Raw genomic sequence first — 3,178 nt, forward strand, 5'->3', positions numbered from 1 at the left:
CGGGGTGACTCGATCCTTTGTTAAAGAAGGGAAGTTTCTAATGTCAAAAGCAAAGAAATGTCTGGTATAAACCTATACCAGACCTGGTGATGCCAATTGGGGGTAGAAAGTACTACCATAAGTGAATAGTGCAATTATATTTGTTATTCATATACTAGTAAACAACTGAAAGGATCACAAAGAACATGAATAGATACAAATCTACTTTTTTAATCTTCTCTTTATATGTCAGAGGTACAGAGGCCAACTTTGCTGATGCATTTCAGACTTATGTCCATCATCAGGGCGTTATCTACAACAGAAAAATAAAGTAAAAAGCTAATACAGCATTCAGGGATAATCTATATGTACAGTCCACAAAAAAAATGTATTTCATCCTCACACCTATAATCTTAAGCAAATCATGTCCACGGAGAACTGATAGTCCTCAAAACTGCTATCTTAAACAATTAAGCACCTAAAACATAAAAGGGCCATAATAGATTGGTACCTGTTGTCTCTGTGTGAGTTCAAGGGGGAATCTGGATTGGGGATGTGCGTTCTCTGTGAATCACTGTGTATTGTAAGTGTGTCAGAGTGAGTCCCTGACATCGTGTAATCAATAAAATAAAATAACCTGTGGCGTTTTCTGTAAAAACAAAGTAATCTAACAGCCTATTTCCTACATATTCTCAGAGGGGGTCATAAAGATGGAGCCAAAGAGTGTCTAATGTCAGGCATTGCCATGAACGCACAAGGATTTTCTGGGGTGACAACTTTGGTTCCTTTTATAGACGCTTTACCTAGTACTATTTGAGATCATGACATGTCTATGCCAATATTAATTTCCTGTAAGACACCAGTTAACATATTGGGGAGACATTTGATAAACATGACAATATCATTTACAGACCAGGGGATAATATGCTCTACCCCACGGATCCATTTTGTAAATGCACAAGAATTCATTACAGCATTCTATGGGCAGGAAGCACAAAGAGGCGTGTCATTAAACCCAGAAGTATTCCTTTACCAAGTACAAATATTGTTAGCATGGCTTCCAACATACAGAACAGACTACTGAGGTTACCTACAGAATTCTTGTTTCGACCAGAAGTACCCAAGGAAGGGCAGATCATTACAATTGAATTAGAAGCCGAATTTGTGAGGGAAGACAGAGTAATTTTGCACAGAGTTGATGAGAAAGGGGCAAACTGGGGAACAGTGTTAGCTCTCGATCAAGGGCGCCAATTGACTGACTTAACAAATTAAGTGCCTCATTACGACCCAGGCGGTAATTTACCGCCTGGGTCGTACCTTTACCGCCATGGCGTAAACTACGTTTACTCCATGGTGGTTGGCGGATTTACCGCCCCATTCCAAGGTGAGTGGGGCGGTAAATCCCCATTTCCCATTTACCCTTCCCCATTCCCATTTTTGCCCCATAGGGCATAATGGGAGTGGGGAAGGAGATAATTACGCCACGGTAAATTACAGTGCCGTAATTATCTCCAAGGTCCCTTAGCGCCATGGATTTTAACGCCTGCAAAAAGCAGGCGTTAAACTCACCATGGCGCTAAAGGACCTTGTAATCAGGCGTTAAGGGTCGGCGCCGTTTACGGCGCCGTAAACCCCTTAACGCCTGACTCGTAATGAGGCCCCAAGACTTATTTATGAATAACAAAAAAAAATATTCAGATGACAAAGTGAAGTTTATTATAAGTCTCACATATCAGTTACAAATTGAAAATATGGAGATATCTCAGAGAATGTCACTAGTAAAAAAAGTGCCACCCTTTCTCCAGGAGGATGTGGCACACGTACCAAGCTCATTGTGGATCAGCAGTCCATATGATGTTGATCTATTGAAAGGAGTGGGGGCAGTCAAAATTAAATTGATTCAGGGAACTATTTTACCTCAAGTAAGACAATATCCCATGACAAAGGAAGCTGACGAGGGTATCTATGCCCTCTATTGTCTTCCATGCAGGCCTTGATTGGCTGTCCTCCCCATGACTACCTGGACCATGCAACAAAGACATCAAAGCCATGTTCTCTTATAATCCCTGCCTTGTCACTCTCCTTTGCATTTATCTTCACATGCTTACTCTTCCTGATGGCCTGTTACTCTAATGTAGATGCCTCTCTCTTGCACCGCATGTCGATCTGCTGTTTGCTCTGTCTCTGAGGTGTTTTTCGAACTGTGAACCCTCCACTTTCTGCTGCATTTAAAGTCTTTCTGTGAAAATCTAATCTAGGAGTTTTTTTTCCAACTGTTCATCCTCCTTTTTGTATTGCTTTTTAGTGCTTTCTGGCAAATTCGATTCTAAGTGTGCTTCCAATTGCTAATGATCTTTAATCTGGTGCTTCTAGTGTGCTCATTGATTTTTGTTCTGCTTGACTGCCTGGTGATTTTCTACTGTCGCAAGGTGCTCCCAACACTCTACCCTGCTAGCCCCTCCCCCTTCCTCTCTGCCCTCATGGTGCTCTCCATCTCTCCTATCTATTCTAATTGCGTCTCAATCACCTATCCCGCCTCTCTCAAAAAGTCAGGAAAGAATAAATTGCTGACTCCTATATTAATCCTTCCTCCAGACAGACTATCACCAACATTCTCTTTGCTGTTCCTTCTTATGGACTCCCCATATGGTTTATTTACTGCCCCCTTCCTCTACCATTACTGGTGGCACCAGATTGGAAGTGCTCTTGGCTCACTTCACATCTTCCAAATGCACCACGAATGTCTATCACAATGGCACTATCATGACCCAGAGCTCCCAGCCCAACTTCTCATTCTTGACAGGCGTCTTCCATCTCTCATCAACTTTGCCCCCCTCTCCCTCCACCCCTTCTTCTCCCATCCCTCCTCTTTCTCCAGTGGTGGCACCCCATCCCTGTGCCCCCCTTGGAAAACATTTAAATGGGGAAACCAGCTTCACCTAGCTACCCTCAACTCTTGCTCTGCTGTCCAACATGCCTCTGACATCTGTCTCATCCTTGAAGACCTTGACTTTGACGTCCTTGCTCTCACTGAGATGTGGTTCAAGGCCAGCTCCATCACTGATTTGACACTCTTCTCCCTGAGGGCTACAAGGTCCTGTCCAATCCTAGACACTCCCGACCTGGTGGTGGATTGGCTCTGATCTGCCTCCAGCATCCCCGCTCAAACCTACTCATCCTTTGAAAGCCTAGTCTGCAG

This window comes from Ambystoma mexicanum, chromosome 6p (assembly GCF_040938575.1).
Source record: "Ambystoma mexicanum isolate Mex_15411 chromosome 6p, UKY_AmexF1_1, whole genome shotgun sequence".
NCBI classification, from domain to species: Eukaryota; Metazoa; Chordata; class Amphibia; order Caudata; family Ambystomatidae; genus Ambystoma; species Ambystoma mexicanum.